This window comes from Phalacrocorax aristotelis, chromosome 4 (genome assembly GCF_949628215.1).
Source record: "Phalacrocorax aristotelis chromosome 4, bGulAri2.1, whole genome shotgun sequence".
Taxonomy (NCBI): domain Eukaryota; kingdom Metazoa; phylum Chordata; class Aves; order Suliformes; family Phalacrocoracidae; genus Phalacrocorax; species Phalacrocorax aristotelis.
The window spans coordinates 57,382,766-57,400,300 of record NC_134279.1 but is presented as its reverse complement, the minus strand read 5'-3'; the positions used below and the strand labels follow the sequence as shown (position 1 = coordinate 57,400,300).

General features: G+C 51.9%; 1 long non-coding RNA gene across 1 annotated transcript in view; it reads right to left on the bottom strand.

Moving 5' to 3' along the window:
• Window positions 1-11,984: 11,984 nt before the first annotated feature.
• The window catches only part of LOC142056947 (uncharacterized), a 7,461-nt gene continuing 1,910 nt past the window's right edge, over window positions 11,985-17,535 (bottom strand). The window contains exon 2 of the long non-coding RNA XR_012660490.1: window positions 11,985-12,191. This is a non-coding gene — a long non-coding RNA (uncharacterized LOC142056947). The remainder of the gene's footprint in view (window positions 12,192-17,535) is intronic.

Below are 17,535 nucleotides of genomic sequence, written 5' to 3'. Positions count from 1 at the left end.
AGAGCCCACATTGTTGAGTTGGCCGATATCCTCCCTCGAGGGTCCTTCCTTTGGTTTTGTCAGAAGCCTGCCCAATGCTCGTGGAGAAGTTGCTCCAGCATGGGCACAATTCTCTGTAGGTCCTTCCATTCCAGGTACTTGCAGCTACAACCTTTGGGAGGAGGTATGGGGCACCACCTGACTGCTAGGGTGGACCATGCACAGCTTTGATGGAGCAGTCCCTTTTTGTTTTTTGCTATCCATAGGATATGGAGAAGGGCATGTGTTAACATGTTCATTCTTCCCCTCAATAGTGTCAACTTGGCAACTGTTGTGGTGATGTATTACTGAAGATGTGCATGTGTTGTTTTTACCCATTCCAACTTATTTTTCATTACTTCCCTAGAAAATAATTAGAGGAACTTCCCTTTATATACATCTGAAAGGATTTCTTCTAGTCACAGGGGTTTTTTATGAATTCCTCAAAGGGTATCTTTCATGACATTAGTCAAATATGTGCTTGTATTGATCAGAAAACTGTCCACCCTTGAGCATTTGATAGGTTTTGTGATGTGTCAGACTTCCTGCTACATACCTTTGCCTTGCTGCTTAATCTAGTCATTCGCCTATATGAGAAGACTGTTCCTCATCTGGCTTTCCAATCTGTATTCAGTCTCTCAATGAAGTCAGATATGACTGGACTGTTTGTAGGGTGGACTGCATTTGGGACAGAATGTAAAATACAGACTGTTCAATGGTCTTGGGATAGTTATTTCTGTCTGCATTCTGACAAAACCCAAGCAGAAAGGTCTCCATACTTGCTAGCAGAATGACCAGATGCTGTAATAAGCACATGAGAATAGGGTATGGTGGAATTTGCAATATTTTTTTAGTCAGTGGATAGCTCTTAGTGACCTCCAGAAACTCGCAGGGGTCAGGGGGCCACCTTAACTCCAGCAACCAGACCCAAAAGTTCCTGGTCAGTTCATGCAGCAGAGCAAATGCATTCATTGCAGGAGACCCTTGAAACCTCTGTTTATGGTTGGGCCCAAGAGGTGTGAGTACTTGTAAAGGGAAATTGCTGGTGAACTGGGATGATAAGAGAGCAGGAATGACCCTGATTGATTATGAGGCTCATGAACATTAGCCAAATGCAGTCATTCATGCAATTAATGCAATGATGCTGAGAACAGCAAAATCTAGTACTTTATTGTAATAGTCTGAACAGAATTTCGAACTAAGAAGGAGTCATTTTGCTACTATGGAAGTTATTTATGTTAAAGATACATAATGACTTCAAAAACTAGAGCCACAAAATCATTAAACTGAGAAAGCTTTGAGCTATTTTATATGTCTTGTATTTGCATTTTATTCATAATAAATATAAATTGCGAATATTCCCTTTAAAAAATGTCAGAAGGAAAAATAATTTCCTAGGGATCAGGAATTTTGTTTGTTTATTAGGATTTCTGCTTCTTTTTGTACTACACATTTTGAAATATTAGTGAAGTCACTTCCCCACCCCCCTCCATACCACTTGGTAGTGTTGTTAGGATGGAAAAAAAAGTCACGGAAACATGTAACTTCTTTAAGTCACCACATTCTTTCTTTCATCTGGATAGCTGTTGCATGGCTGGAATAGGTTGTAGCCTCCCAGCTTCTCTTTGCTGCAGGAAACTTTGTAATAGCACTTAAATAAATAAAGAGACTGGGTAGGAGATTATTGCTTTCATTGTGCTATTGTATATGTGTATTATAGAGTCACCCCATAGACTGACACAATTAGTTGAATGCAGGACAAGACAAATGTTGTATATGACAGTGGGGTAGTATTGAAAGATGACCCCATATCTGGAGAGCTGAGAGTTATGGATCCATTGATAGCTGTTACCAGCGTTTTGAAGCGTGGCTGTTAAATTTTGCCTGCTGGCTTCTGGCTGCTGGCCTGCCTGCCTGCCTGCCTGGGCAACCACGCGGCTGAATGGAGCTGCAGGCAGCTTCGGCACTTTGTTCTTCTGTCATAATAACTGACCACTGACAGGAGGAGCCTCTGCAAAAAGCCAACAGGGACACAGCACCGCTGATCTTTGTTGCTTGTTTCACTGCCTGTGCTTCTGTTGTTGAAGCAATCTAAAAGGCAGAGAAGCTTTCAAACGCCTGCGTATGTATGGCAGCACCAGTCGAGAAAAGAAGCTCTGTTCACAAAGAAAATATTCTATGTAGAAGCGGGAATTCTAATCAAACATTCAGCATTTCCTCCACATAGGAAATAAGACCATAATAAGACACCTAATAGTGACAGCTCAGCATCTCTGAATACAAGCCATTTTGTATTTAAATGCACGCATATGCTGTAGAGACATGTATGCAATGGACTGCTAACTTCAAGCATCCGGCCTTGAAGACATTGGCAGAAGTTTGTCTGCTTTGTTTTGAATATCTGTCATTATAGTAATAGGTGTAAAGATTTTATATTCTTTAGCCTTTGGTGACCACTTTACCTGTAAATAGCAAGGCCAGTATTTCTCTGTTAAAACAAGCAAGCAAACAAACGAATAACCAAACTTAAGCATTTAAGTACGTGTTCCACATATTTACCAGGAAAAATATTTAGGAAACCTTTAAGGGATTTTTTGCCTGACGTCCTAAGTAAATAAGGCCTATGCAGTCCTGCTCTTTGGGTTGTATGTTAGGATGTGTGCTTGCGTTTGCCCGAGCATGAGCCCAAACATGGGAACCCAGAGGACAGTCTGAAACAAAACAACAGTGAAACACCAGGTGATATGTTCCTTGCAATCTCAGGAAATGGCTAAGAGTTGGGTTTTTCCTACTAAAGAAAAAAATAATTTTGAGTTCAGCCCATGTGAAAGAGAGAATCCACCCAAGCAAGACCTTTCCAATACAGTATTCAGAAAAAGATATCTAACTGCAAGCCCAAGAGAGATGGTCACTTTCTGGAAAGCCCATTGGCATAAGAGAATTGTCTGTTTGACTTCATATAGCAAAAGCTAGGCACATGGCTGACTTTCCTAGGGAAAGCCATTTTTACCCTGACTCCTAAAATGCTGGTTATTAAACATGTCCTTCACAGGATTTATCTGTATGGGGTCAGGTCTGTTTGATTCTGATGGAGGAAATTCTACATTTGGAGGAAACTAGAAGCTTTTGTCTGACTTTCCTAAACTAACACCAGTTTACAGATGGGTGGTACTGGTTAGACAGGCAAGTACAGGCTAAATGCAGTTTGTCACTTGACCCTGCACTTCATCAGAGGAATATGCTGGCTGCACACACACAGATAACTGTGTCGTATAAAGGAGTCTCTGTTGACATAAGCTGAAAAAGACCTCATATCATTGTGGAGTTCTGTTATTACTGATGAGGAAGAAAACATCTTTTGAATGAAAAGATCAAATGATCGTACTGTTCCCCTGTTTGCCTCAAATCCCTGTGGAAGGAGGAAACTTATGAATAGTTCCCACTGCATTACTGTATCGGGAAGAAACTGGACTTTTGAATTTAGATTTTCCATCTCAAAAAGAAATGAGAGCTGGCAGGCCTCCGGCTGTTGTGGTTTCCAGTGCTTCTGACCGCTCCGCTCCCATGGATGCTGTACCTGCAGAAACCCCTCTGGCTGGCTACTGCCCCCAGCTTTCTGGGCTCTCTCAAACTCTGTTCCACCTTGCGTATTTGGGAGAGGAAAGAAAGCACTCAGGACAAAGACAGCACATGTGAGGTGACGCAGTTAAATAAATCACAGATTCCACGCAGGAGGACTGGGAGTTCGGGAAAGTAACTGTATTACTAATAAATTCGCCTGGTTGACGCATTCCCTAGTTTTAGAGTGCCTGTGCAGTATTTTCTGTGGGTAACCCAGGAAAGGAGAGGTGTTACAGAGCAGGGTGGGACACTTGGATGCTCCTTCTGCATGAGGCCAGCAAATGCTGGTCTTCCTGGCCAGGAGGAAGGAGGTAGTTTAGTATTAGTAGCGATAGAGGGGAGATGGGGATTTGCTAGTAAGAAATCAGACTAGCAGTCATGAGACTTGGTTTCTGATCTTTGCTTAATACTAGAGAGCCCCAGTTTCTAAGTCAAAGTACACTGATTGTTGTCTCATGGCACATATTTTTTCCATATAAAAAGTAGATAAATAATATTTGCCCTGACATTGTTGCCAAACTGTGAAACTCTGCATGGATTAAGATCTCTAGGAAGAAGCCAGTAACTAAATAGAAAATAACAGAGTTTTTTTCATGCCTGGCTCATTCATTCATAATTGTAAAATGCCTTGAGATCCTTGGATGTAAAGTAGGATAAAATACGCTGTAATGTTATTGTTAATAATAAAATCAAGATAATTTAGAGATGAAAGGAGATTGATAGATGTAATAGAGTTCTCATCTAGGAAGAGACAACCAGCAGTTTCTCTTTCCATTGTCCCAAATGTCTTTGTTTGCTTTTCAGAGACAAATTACAATGTACTAATAATTTCATTTAACTCACTGGTTTCTTTTGTCCATTTTTTTCCTCCAAAGCACTATTGCTTTTGCAAGACAACAGTAATCATGACTCGCCCTTCATACACATTTCTTAATAAAGTTGTTCTATTACTCTTTCTTAACTTCCCAGTGTTCAGGAAATGTTGTGGTATAAAGTTAGTGGAGTTACTCTATCTGAGTGGGGCTTTTTTTACCTTTGCTGCCAGGTACTGCTGTGAGTACTCCCGCCCCAAGGCAGATGATGAGGAGGATGCAATTCACATCTGCAAGGGTTGCTACTTTGGTCTCTCTTAAATCCGCTCACTCTGCGGGTGTAAATAGTTCCTTGGAAGTCAGTGGGATTTCATAAGGTGAACAAGATTTTAGCCTTGCTGACTACAGTAAGAGTTTTATCTGATTCGGGATCGAGGTGTTGGTCCCAAAGGTGAATGATCAAAGCCAAAGTGATAAGAGATGAAGTGAAAAAAATGAATAGTCATCCTTTTTCCCCTACAACCTGTTCTTGATGCTTTATTGAATTTGCTCTCTGTAAAAATAATTCAGACCACCTCTTTTCATGATGTACTTTCAAGTAGTGTAAAAGGGGAAATGATTGTTTCTAGTACTTTCCTATACTGAAAATCACAACATATTGTAGAGGATTTTTTATCCATCCCAGGAACCCTAGCAGCAGGGTCTCAAAATGTTCTTGTCCTTGTGGTCAGATTGTGTTTGGTTGTTAAGGGGAAAAGAAACAGGCAAGCTTTAGAAGATCGCTCCTTAAAAGGATGCACTTTAATCTTTCCTACCACTGATTTTGCACAATACTTGGACACATGGAATGTCTGCTCCTGTATACATATACTCAAGGTACATCTTGCACATTTTAATCAGTTAATTGCTTACTTCTGGGAGACTTGAAAAAGTCTCTTCATTGTAGACCATTATGCTCAATGGGATACGTTTGCAAATCAGTCTTCATAAAATAAGGGCATTTCCATCTAGTCATTATGTAGCATTAGTTTTAGTTTACCTCAGAGAAGCCATTTTAGTCCTGAGGCAAAAAAGGGGTTTAGCCTGAGGAAAGTTTTCGCAAATCTAACCATGCCACTGCAGTTGGGCACTTGTCACTCCTTGCAAATCAGGATCCAGGACTCAGTTTTGTGCCCTGCCTTCCAGAATGGCTTTCCACCATCCTACTGAAGCCACAAGGCCACAACGTTCACCTTCCCTAGAGGCTGGGCTTGGCTTATATCTCTCCCAGCTAAAGAAAGAGTGGCCGGCTCAGCTAAGGAGCCTTGGGGACCTCACAGCCCAAGGAATATGACGTCAGATTTGCAGGCCCTCTTCCACCAAAGCATTTGGGCCATCGAAGATAATAGACTTTTTACCACCCTTTATCTAAATCTGCTTTTTATTACTATTGCACCATCCACAGCCGGTGGCTCACTTTTCTCCTACCACATGAATGCCTACATCCCTACATGTGTTTGGGTGCATGTGTGCGTGTTACAGGTTTGCAGTCACATCAGAGAGGGTTCGCGGGGCCATGGGCACCATCTCCACCACTGAAGCTCAAGTCTGGGGTGCAGCGGGAGGACTCTGCTTTTAAGAGCAGGCCCACGTCCCCTTGCTCGGGGACCCATCGCCATCAGTCAGCGGGTGAGTGAGAGCTGCCAGCCGTGCCGTGGCGTGCCGTGCCGTGGGGGGACCTGGGGCGGGCGCCTCGCTGCGCTGGTAGGCAGCTGCATGGGCCGGGGCCGGCGGGGCTCCGCGGAGCTGCGAGGGTGTGTGCACGCGTGTGCGTGTGTGTGTGTCAGAAATGCCCCTTTCACCCTCCTCGCTTCCCCGGCAGCGCTCTCCCCGCTTCAGGCGGCTGGTGGCTCAGTGCAGAAGCTGATTAGGTAACAACAGAGCACCTTCCCTCCCTGTTTCCTCTCAATGCGCTTGGGCCACGGCTTTTGAAGGAGCCCAGCCCTGCCACTATCCAGCTATTATAAGGGGATGTATGGGGCTTTATCCGGAAAAAGCTCAGCCTTGCCCCAGGCTTCATCAATCATTTAGACCGGTTCAAATCCCCTTCATCGCGTTCCGCCTCATTAAACCTATCAAGGGGAACTGAAGAGAGTTTGTATAGGTCCAGAATGCCTGTACACTCCTTCTCGCTATCTCAGATAGCGCGGATGGAATAGAAAAAAAATGCGGAAGAAAAAGGCAAAGAATCAACTAAAAGGAATTTCGCTGCCCTGCCTGCTGCCTCCGCCCATGAGCCTGGCCGGGCGTTCCCTCCGACCGCGGCTTGAGGAGCCCCTTCACACCCCGCTTGGGCTCCCGGCCCCGCGGGGGCACCCCGCACCCCCCCGGACCCTCTGGCCGGATCCGCGGTGCGAAGGCCGGGGCGGCGCTCCCTGCCACTGCCCCCCGGCCCCCTACTCCCCTGCCCCCCTACCCCCCCCATCCCTCTGCCCCTTTGCGGGCGGGAGAGGGGGCCGGCCGGGGGGGAGCAGCCCTGCCAGCGGGGAGTCAATGGGCCGGCTGCCATTGGGTCCCGTCCCTGCCTTTTTGAAATAGACGTGTTATTTTATCCCCTGGGAGAGGAGGATAAATTAGGCCCGATAAAACGGTGCTGGTTGATACGTATCGTTATAGTTTTATACTGACGGCGTCGATCGCCCACCCCCGCCGCGGGCTGGCCGGGGATGCGGCGGGGCCGGGGCGCTCCGTCGGGGCTGCGCTTCGGTCCCCGCCCGGCGCCGCCGCGCCCCGAGCTCGGCTCCAAAATGCTGACTATTTGCATTTAAAACAAAGAGGAGCGGCTGCGTTATTGCCGATCCATCCTGATATTAATAGTCACGAAACCCGGAGGGATTACCGAAAGGGAACGTGTTAAATGCCGGGAGCCTGGGTAGGGTTGGGGCTAAAAAAAAAAAAAAAAAAAAAAGAAAAGAACAGAAAAGAAAGAAATAAACAAAAAAATCCAAACAAAAAAAAAGGGAGGGGGGGTGCAATGCACTGAATCCAAGTCTGTATTTTAACTTTTTTAATAACGATTTTTCCTGTGCTGTAAGCTTGCACCGAATCCTGGAGGAATTGCTAAATCAGATTAAGGTTATATTTTGCAACAGACTGGATGGAGCAATAAAGGAGAAAGCGCGGAAATGGGACTTCACCCATCAATTAGATCTCTATTAGCAGCCAATGCAGGCTTCACCACAGGAAATGTCACGTCCCGGCAGAAGCAGAGCCTTTCACTTTCCCCTGAAATTAAACAATTCTTCATGCTCGCAGACCCCGGGCGAGCCGAGCCTTTGTTCGCCCTGGCGCAGAGGGTGCGCGTCCCGCCAGCACCTGCTCTCGCTGCCTGCGCCGGGAGCCGCGGCCGGGCCACCGCCTGCACAGGTTGCCCCAACACCTGCGCTGCTCGCCCGCCTGCCCAGCGCCCAGGAAACGGCGGCCTTAAAAGGCTCGATTAATATTAAAGGGGTTATTCCAGTCATAAACGGGCCATTACCAACACAATGGGCAATATTTTGAATAGCAGGTCGGCTCATCTGCCTCCATAGATCATATCTGCCAAAGCCGGGCCCCCCTCCCCCCGTCGCTCCCCATCCCCGGCTCCTTGGGGTTTGCGGGGCCAAACGCGGCTCTTCGCATCGGTGGCACCGTGGCTGGGTCTGGGGCCGCGGTAGGATAAAGCAGGCAGAGCCGGCCGCTCGCCGGCGTGAAGGACGGGGCTCCTCTCCGCGGCGTGGAGCCGAGGGCCGGGGGAGCTCGGCTGCGCCCGGCGGGGCGTGCCTGGTGCTGCTCCCCCCCTCTCCTCCCTCCGGCACCGCAACCAGGCGAGCCACCGGCTGCGGGGAGCATCCTGCGGGGAGGCAGGCGGGGAAGGGCAGGGGGCTCTTCCCGCACACGTCCCCCCCGCCACTCCTTCCCCCGCTTCCCGCTCAGAGAAAAGAAAGAAGAAAAGAGAAGAAGAAAAGCCCTTGAATTTGCCCATAAGCGAGAAAGGTGCAACAGGAAAGGAATGGCCAAGCAAGGGGGAAGTTGCAGTGGGGATAAAGGGAGCTCTGTTGCCCCGGTCCTCGTTGTTCTTGCCGCTGCTCCATTCAGGCACCGAATTCAAATGGATATTTTACAGCTCAGCCCAGCTGAACAGGGGCTCAATGCCTGAAAGCTGCCGAGCTGCCTCCGCGGACATGCTCAGGGCCCGATATTATAATTTTCATAATGCGCTTTTATGTAGCTCCAGCCTCCTCCGGTGAGGAGCCCGCAGAGCGGCTGAAAGGGGCTTTGAGAGACCGGGGAGCGGGGCTGCAGCGAGCTGCCAGCCCCCCGCCGGCGTGAGTGGCATCGCCTGCCCCGGCCGCGGGCGCCTCCCGCCCTCCCTCCCTCCCTCCTTCTCTCCGGTCCCAGTCCGGTCCTGCCACACTTCCCCCCGCCCGCCGGGCTGCGGCCCACCGGCCCGGCCCCAGCGTGGTGCCGTCCGGGTTTGCCCTGCCCTGATGTGCCCGGACCGGTGTGCCCCTTCCATCCCCGCCAGCCAGCCCAAGGGCACCGGGACAAAGCTCTGTCCCAGCCCGGGCCGCTAGCGAGGCCCTGTTCCGAGGCAGTGTCCGGCTACCCCGGCCCCACCCGGGAAAAAGGCAAGGAAAGGGGGATTCTCCCCCTCAGGCAGGCCGTGAGCTCGAGTGGGCCCGAAAGCCACCCTTACATCTGGCCGGAGGGAGGGGGGCTAAACAGCAAGTAGCCAGGGGATTATGTCCATGGCTAGAAGTCGGGTCGACTGGAAAATCCGTGACTGTGTATTTATCACCCTGGGTAAGCCATCCTCTGCTGAGGGGGGTGCCCGGCTGAATCGTTAACCGGCTGGTGCCAGTGGCTGAGAATGACATTCAAAAGGTTATTGATTTCCCTTCAGGGCAGAGCGACACGGCTCCGCCGAAGCCCGCAGGCCCCCGCCCCGCTCAGCAGGTGCGGGAGTCGCCCTCGCCCTGTGAAAACATCCAGGGTCCCCCCGTGGAGGTGTTCATCCAGCCCCTTCCCTCTGGGAGGCACCGAGTAGCCGTGGCTGAAGAGACAGTCACTGACGAAGGGCCTAAGTAGGTATTCCTAAAGTCACTCCAGGTGTGTCCTCAAATATTTGCCTGATAGACTGAAGGAGGGGAAATTTTAAAAAGGGGGAGGAAAAAATAAGAAAAAAGATACAAAAAGAAAAAAGAGCCGGAGAAAGCAGGGGCGGCGGAGGGGCGGCCCCGGGCTGCCGGGAGGGCTCTGGCCCCGCATCTCCCCGCCGGCTGCCCGACAGGGAGCAGGAGCGGGCGGCCCCGCGGGGCTTCCCGCAGGGACAAAGCAAGCAAGGAGGCAAGGAAGAAATCCTTTTACCTGTTTATAGCGTGACGTTTGAGGTTTAGCACGGAGCAGAAGGCTCCCTAGGAATCGAATTACTATTTTTATCGTGCTATTTATAACTCCAACCCCAATATGAGTGGCTTGTCCCCAAAATCTTGTGTTACTACTGCCGCGTGTCTCTAGCTAAGCTCCTGCTGCGGAGTTATAAACACGCAGAGGTGGTTTTTAAGCAGCACAAGTCCGGAGACGTGTTCTCTCTCTGCTGAGGTGCCCCGAACCGCCCGCAGCCCCACTGCAGCTCCGGGAGGGCTGCCTGGGGGCTTTGGTTTGGTGCCCGCACTGTTCCCATCCCGCCACTGGCTCCGCACACGGATCGGCTGAGCCCCGGTGCCCGCTCGGCTTCGCGGCAGCTGCGGCTCCGGGCACCGCTGCGGAGCATCGTTCCCTCCCTCCCTCCAGCCCTCCGGCTCTGCAGAAGAGATGGAAGAAGGGCAGACAGCAAACATGTCTTCGCTTGAGGGGAGGGGGGGAAAAAAAGCCAACTTTTTTTTAAAATCTCGTTCAGGTGGAATTTCACCCAAAATCCGCCTCAGGGAGGGGAACTAGTCGCAGCCTCGAAATTTGCACGGCGTGAAACGCTCTGCTTCACGCCCACGGAGCCCGTGGGAAGAAGCGACGAGTGGCCACGAGCTGCTTTAACCCATTCCCTCCGCCTTTCCACGTGGTCCTTTGCAAAGAGGCAGAAAGGTTGTCGGGCAGCTGGGCCACCTCCTTCCCCCCTTGCCCCGGTTGTCCCCCCAGGGGGCAGCGAGAGGCCGGGTACCCCGCCTGCGCCCTGCAGGAGGGTCCGGGTGTTCCGGGAGGGCGGCTGTGCCCGCCGCAACGCGGATGCTGCCGTTTCTGGGTTGTTTTAGCTGGGAACTGCGCTCACGTTACAAATGCAATTAATAGTAAAAGCAGCCTTTATCCGAGGAGCGGGAGGCAGCTGCACACCGCAGGTCATCCATTAGCGGGGAGTGTTCAGCACTTAGCAGGGCTGTCGTGTTCAAGGCGAGGGGAGGAAAGGCAAAAGCTAATGCCTTATCTCCGGTCCTCCTCCCTCCACCACCCTCCTCTGCCCGGGCCTGGGACCGGTTTGCGGCAGTCTGACCCGAGGCACAGGGCGGGCTGGGCGCCCGCAGAGCGCGGGGAGCCGGTGGGCCGCCCCGCGGGAGCAAATCCCCGGGAAACTGGAGGAGTTCAGGCCCCCCAGACATACATCCTTCTCGCCTGCCCTCTTCCCAGAAGGGTCCTTCGTTTCGCTTCGTAGCGATGGGCAAGGGCCGGCGAGGAATGGGCCACCCCGGGTCCCAGCCGTGGGAAAGAGGCTCTGTGCCTCAGTTTCCCCACCCTGCAGAGCCAGGCCAACGTTCTTAGCTGACTTTCCGAAACACCTCCAGCCCAACGCCCTGTTGCTGGTGACACTAAAGGTGTTCCACACGTCCGCGGGCCACCCTTACGATATGAGCTGCCCGTCCCAGTCCCGCCCGGACGTGTGGAGCATCTGATGGGCTGGCCCGAGGACAGGCTCTCCCCTGCGAGGTATTCCTCGTCCCTCCGGCCGGGAGCTGTTGGACCGAGCGGGCAGAAACCCACCCCACAGCAGGGTTCTGCCAGCTGTGGCAGGTTGGCAGGTTCCACCGAGGGCTCCGCCCAAGACTTTTAGGGCTTCTTCCACCACCACCCCCCCCGCCCCGTTCAGATGAAAAAACATTCTCCAAGGTCAAGAATACACTGGGCGAATCCAACAGGTCTGGCTAAAACCTCGCTCGGGCCGCTCGCCCATCACTGCACGGAGTAAAATACCTCGTGGGCAGAGTGGTGAGCTGCACCTACCATCTGCTTAAACCTCGGGATAAGAAGAAATAACCTATTGATTTAGTTGCTACAAGAAGGGGAGGGGGGCGGACACAATAAAAACCAAAACAACCAACAAAACCCAACCCAATACAACCCTTTTCTGTACTCTGGAAGGGGGGGGGGGGAAGCACCTCTTCGTAGCTCAGTGGAGAAAAAGGTCAAGTTACTATTGACAAGTATGTAAAGACATCTTCTAACCATGGGAAAACATGTATAAATTGTTTCGACTCACTGCATTCAAAACCAATGGAAGTGAATTACAAAACTGCACTTCTTGCATTGTTGGACTGAAAGGATATCTATTTATCATCTTATAAGACAGCTCGAATGATCTTTATCTGCTTTGCCCACTTTCTGACCCAAATTCAGGGTTTTTATGGAAAATTGCAGTCAGTTTGATTGATGAAATCCAAAGATGTCTAAAATGGCACCAAAGATCTCCAACTGTGCAGACTCCAACCGAGGGCTTCAATGTTGGCATTGTTCCTACGAAAAAAAGTTGAGAAAACGAGCAAAAGTTAGGGAATTTCTGTTTAAAAACTTCAAATTTCAATGAGGATCCCGAACCTATTATCCCTATTCATGGGGCGAACTGTGTGAACATAAAAGTATTTCCCACACATTGCAAAACAACAACAACAAAAAAACCCTTAGTTTTAAGCCGCGCCATAAACCTTCTTTGTAAAACGCTGAATAACCCTGTACAGAAAATAAACCTAGCCGTTCCCGTTTAGAAATCAAATAAGTTTAAATGGTATAAATGGGCAGCTCACGAGAAGAAGCGCTTAAAGACAGTGTGAAAAAAACATATGTATTTCATCCCTGCCACCGAAATGAAAGACAGCCTTAATTTAAAATTCGGAGAAGGATATTTTCAACCCGGTACGCGTCTGCCGAGGATCGCGGCCAGGGTTTCAAGGAGGGAGTTCGGCGGGAGAAGCTCTTTCCCAGCCCTCCTCGTAGGAGGAAGGTAAACCGGTGCCTGCCAGGATTTAGCGCCGGGGGCTCCGCAGGTAGAGGAGCGCTGGCTGCCCCCCGGGCCAGCCCCGGACCCACTCGGGACGTGGGCACAGAGCAGAGACCCGGCGCTCCTCGGCCACGGATGTGTGCGTTAGCGGCTCCCCGTCTCGTTTGGAGCCATGCATTATTGTGGAATATTGTCACCTGCCTAATTGTGCTAAATGGCCACCTCCTATTATTAATAATAGCTGGAACGTGGCTCCTAGACACGTTACTGAGGCCGGGAAGCTGATGAATGAAACCCCTACTAGGGAAAATCTTGGTAGCTGTCTTCTGCCGCATTACCCAAGGGGGCCGACTATAAATCTTCCTTCATTTTAACCACGTTTACCCTCATACTCCTCCAGGCTAGGGATGCTGTGTTAAGATTGCACTGATGTGCCAATGCTTTGGACCAGCTGCTCCTAAATACAGACAAGTCCTTGTCAATTAAGCCATTGAGGAGCAGGGCCTGGGAGCTCTGGGGCATTTTAGCAGGCAGCAGTGTGCAGCCCCAACAATTAGCATCCATTTTGAAGGGACCTCCAGGGCACAACTGCACAGGCAGGGAAGAATCAAAACACCAGGCAACTTCAATTCTGAAAACCGGTCACATAATGATACTGAACAGACCGGCCTAGGAGAAGTGAGCCAATCTTTCTTGGGAAGGACATTTACCCGCTCCCCCAGCCAAGCTGCAGGGCCGAGGCACGCCGCGAACCGCGGAGTCAGAGGAGATAAATGAACACATTCATTTGCCTGTGTGAGCCGAAGTTTCCTTTGGCGGTTCTTCTTTGTAACTCGGTGTCACCTCAAGCAGCTGGTGGCATGCAATGCTCCCATGATCCTGGCCTTTGGCCCAGGCGGAGCTGGACAAGGCAGCCCGCTCCAAGGAGAAGAGCTGCGATGTCTCAGGTCAGAAAGGCCACGCTACCAGTGGGACAGGCAGAGCGCTAGGAGTTCAGCTAAACAAAACCCCGAGGGGATGAGGGAGCCTGGGGCGTCATTAGCGAAGGTGTTTGCTTAAGTCATTAGGAAGCCCGGTAGCTAGGGGAAAAAAAGGCTTGTTCCACAAGGCCCCTCCCCAGAATGGCAGGGCTGGAAATGCGGAGGATATCACAGCGCAAGACTATGTGACCCTACCAAGTTCAACAACAGAGCAAACAGCACATGCCATTAGGGGCGGCAGTCAACCGGGAGGGAACAAAGAGAGGAGGGCACCGGCAAAAATGTCCCGGTATTAAATATGGAAAAGTATGGGGACAAGGGCAGGGGTCAATGAAAGTCAACAAGAGAGCAGGCTTAATGATAGAAAGAATTTAATATCAAAAATACATAAATCTGCGTGGGAGGCAGCCCCAGAATAGGCAGAAAGGAAGGCGGCCTTGGAGCCGACATTCACTTGGTAATAGAGCCAGAATGGATACCGCCAGGTTGTTCACATTTAACACAAAAGTTAGTGGGGAATAAAGGGCGGAGGGCCGGCTCCTTTAATTGTGGGTCCGCAGAGAGATTTCCATATGTCACACTAAATGGATAACACCAGCCCAGCCCCGCAAGGCCGCTGCCGGGGACTCCCTTTCCCCCCCGCCCCCACCCCGTCCTTTCGGTCCCCACTATTTATTTTCCCTCCGTCCCTCCCGCTCGCCCCCGCGGAGCCCCGAGCACCGGCGGGGAGGTGATGCGGAGAAGGACGGGACGGAGCGGGAGCGGAGGCTTTCAGGGAGCCCAAGCGTCCCTGGGTCTTCCCTGCTGGCCCTCCTCGGGCTGTCGCGACTCGCCGCTGGCTGTCGCGACACGAAACATAACTCCTGCCACTTTCTAACCTTAGGAAAACTTCCCAAAGGGAAAAACGGGGTCCGAGGAAAAAGGACCGCTCTCCCGGTTCAGCAGGGCGTGGGGGACCGGGCCGGGTCCGGCTCGGGGAGCGCACGGGCCTAGGGACCGAGCGAGCGGGTCTTCGTGGACCAAAAAGAGAGGGGAAAGAAAAAAAAAAAAAAAAAAAGAAAGAAAGTAAGAAAAAAAACCCGCGCCCCTGATCAATACGGCAGTGTTTCCGCGCTAGTTCAGGAGGTCAGGCGGGCGTAGACACAGCATGGAGAGTTATTTATGTCAAGTCGGGTTATTGTAAACGAAATCCAGCAAATTGCACATAAGCTCCTCGGGGCCGCCAGTAGGCTCGTGGGCAGAGGTCAGTGTCAGTCAGTCTGTCCATCCCTCTGGAGACAGTAATTGTCCGGGGGCTGACACGGCGTCGGGGGCGATAGGCGGCTCCATCCATCTCCATCCAGTTATCCCGGCGCCGGGGCCGGGGCTGCCCGCTGCTCCGCGGGTGCGTGGCACCAAGCCACGGCCGGGCTCGCTCCCGGAGCGCCACGGCGGGAATCCCACGGCTCCCACGGCCGTGCCGGGCCGTGCCGTGCCGCGCCGTGCCCTGCCGCGGTGCTCCCCCCGCGGCGCCCCGCCATCCCCGCGCACCCCGCGCCTCGCCAGCCTCCAGCATCCAGCTCCATCGCTCCCCCATAATCCCTTTATTAATAGGGAAATTCTTCCTTTCTGACAATTTAATAGTCCAAAGTAATCATCTGCGTGACATTGCCCATCCGTCTTCTTAAAAGAGAAAACAAAGGGGATGTTTTTTTCTCTGGGCCTCTCCAGATCCTTTTCTATTTTGAGAGGGGCTCCCCACAATGGGGTCCTTATGAACCATAATGGTTATGTTTATGAAGCCAGCGATACCAGTGTATGAAGACAATTTTATGCCTAATTAGAAAATGATGTAAGCACGGGGGAGACAAAGAGGGCTTGTTTGCCGTGGCTGGGTCCCCGGCCATCACTCCTGGGCGAATATATCGCCTCTTCTGTGCCTTACGTCCACTATTTTTATAACATCTCGTCCATTAGCTCCTCAAACTGTTTATGATATCGTGGACAGTTAGTAAAACAGCTCAATTTAGCGGTGGATTAAAGCAATTTTGAAACATGTTCCGAAGGGAATCGCACGGGAGGCGAAGAGCGGCCCTCCCCGCTCCTATCCAAGGGGACTTCACCTCTGGGAAGACTCCAATAACTGCAACCCCAGCCCCACTCGATTAAGGGATAATTTTTAATATATATGCAATAAATGTTCACTTTGTTAGATTGAATGACAGACAATAATATCGGCAAATCTTCATATCCATCCATTACCAGCAAATGAGCCGCACAAAGAACATATTTGCTTTTGATTAATTTATTTGCAGACTCTGTTTGATAAAGCAATAACTATTTGGTTAAACTTGACATTCGGTCTTCGGGGGGTTATCAGACCAATTCCCTCTCGTTCGCCGGTGATAATAAAGCTGTTTAAACGGGATTAATTATTAATTGGTTGCAATTAATTTCCTCTCTTCTCCGCGTCGACAAACAATGAGGATCACTCACTCCCAAACAAAAGGCTGCCGTAGGAGCATCCTCGCCCCATCCATATCTATCTATCTGTTTGTCCGTCTGTCCCTCCCCATCCCTCCTGCTTCCTCTACACGGCACCTCAGCTTTCCTCTCCGACGGGTTACATCTATCCCGCGGCAAGCAGATCTCTCCCTCCGGGAGGGGGTGTGTGTGGGGACAGGGCCGCCGGGCCCCCGTGCGCGGCTGCGCTGCCCGAGCCAGCCCCGCGGCCCCGGTGACGGCCGTCCTGCCCCGGCGTGGGGAGAGAGCGGGGCAGCCCCGACCCCTCCGGGGGGCTGCTCTGGGCCGGAGCTGACCGACCAGGGATCCCAGGACGGTGGCCAGGGGAGCGGGGGTCGCTGGAGGACAAGACTACCCGGTTCAGCCGCAGTGATGAATTGCTCTGGGGGAGAGGAACAGAGCTCCCTTCTCCCCCTCTCCCTGCCTCCGATGAATGGGCCCGGAGGATGGATAGTCCAGAGTGTGTTATATCTTCATCAAACTGTGAAACCCCTCCCTTTACTAATAATCTGTCACAACTTTACAGAACACACACTGAGACCAAAGGGAAGCCCCTGCCCTGCAGCCTGCCCCTTCCCTCCCCTGTCAGGAAGGGCTTTATCCGGGCAGAGAGCACGGGGGAGGGGGGCTCCCACCGCCGAAAGCTTTCCCCGGCCGCTGCCGGCCTCTTACCCCTCGGCCGCCCCGGCAGCCCCCTCCCGAAGAGCCCCGGCCCGCTGGCGGCTCCCCGGCCGCCCTGCCCGGTCCCTCCCCGCCGCCGGCGGGGGGCGAGGCGGGTGCGGCTCGAGAGAGCCGGGGCAGGGCGAGCCGAGAGCACCCCACAAAACTCGCGGCTTCCTCGGCAAGGTTTTTAGTACCGGGAGGGGGGAAGCCACCCAATTTCCTTGGGCAAACGGAGGAGAAACAGCTAAGGCGAGACCCAGCGTCCTCCTCCTCCGACGGCAGACCTAGCTCGTTCCACTGGTGTTTCGCCAGGACACAGACAAATCTCCCTTTTCTGCTGGGTACTGACATTTCGAGCAGACGCGTATCCCAGCAGCGATGTCCGCCCGTTACTCTATACGGTTAAAACCAACGATCGAAACCAGTTGCTTAATAGGAGAGGGGCCGGCGGGAGATGTCGGTGGGGGACAGGCGGCAAATACCCACGGGCACCCGTGTGCCCGCGCCCCGCGGCCCCGGACCCCCTGCCCGCAGCCCCGGAGCGCTGCCTGCCGCTCCCTCGGCTCGTCACCTAGAGAAAGGCTCGTTCCGGATTATTCTACTGTTAGCAATAGTCATTGCTCTGTCCGGGAATAGTTTAAGGCGTAAAACCGAGGCAGTGAAAGACATTAGTCTAATGGGGTTTGTCGTGTAGAAGCTGTTGATATTATGTTGTCAT